Source organism: Meleagris gallopavo, chromosome 30 (genome assembly GCF_000146605.3).
Source record: "Meleagris gallopavo isolate NT-WF06-2002-E0010 breed Aviagen turkey brand Nicholas breeding stock chromosome 30, Turkey_5.1, whole genome shotgun sequence".
In the NCBI taxonomy this organism is placed as follows: domain Eukaryota; kingdom Metazoa; phylum Chordata; class Aves; order Galliformes; family Phasianidae; genus Meleagris; species Meleagris gallopavo.
Window position 1 is genome coordinate 1,469,492 of NC_015040.2, and position 649 is coordinate 1,470,140.

The window sequence follows — 649 nt, forward strand, 5'->3', positions numbered from 1 at the left end:
TCTGTGGGGTGTGCTGCCCCATGGGGGTGTGGGGGGTGGCATTAAGGGGTATTGGTGGTGGTTCTGTGGGGTGTGCTGCCCCACTGGGTGGGAGGAGCGGGGTGGCATTGGGGGGTGGCAGCAGTGGTGGTTCTGTGGGGTTGGTTATGGGGTGTTCTGCCCCACTGGTGGACAGGGATGTGGCATCAAGGGCATGAAGGGGTGGCAATGGTGGTTCTGTGGGAGGTCCTGCCCTACTGGGGGAATGGTGGCATTAAAGGGTATCAATGGTGGTTCTGTGGGGTTGGCTGTGGGATGTCCTGCCCCATGGGAGTGTGAGGGGGTGGAATTAAAGGGTATTGGTGGCTATTCTGTGGGGTGTCCTGCCCCACTGGTTGGGAGGAAGTGGGTGGTGGTAAGGAGTGGCAGTGGTGGTGGTTCTGTGGGGTTGGCTGTGGGGAGTCCTGCCCTACAGGGAGAGGGGGTAATGGTGGTTCTGTGGGATGTCCTGCCCTACTGAAGGAGGAGGATGTGGCATCGAGGGGTAGTGGTGGTTCTGTGGGGTGTCCTGCCCCACTGAGTGGGGGGAAGAGGGTGGCATGAAGGGCTGGCAGTGGTGGTGGTTCTGTGGGGTTGGCTATGGGCTGTCCTGCCCTACGGGGGGAGGTGC

General features: G+C 61.5%; 1 protein-coding gene across 1 annotated transcript in view; it reads left to right on the plus strand.

Annotated features, from left to right (window-relative positions):
* MOB3A (MOB kinase activator 3A) overlaps positions 1-649 on the plus strand; it is a 4,180-nt gene that overhangs the window by 829 nt on the left and 2,702 nt on the right. The gene's annotated exons all lie outside the window — the stretch shown is intronic.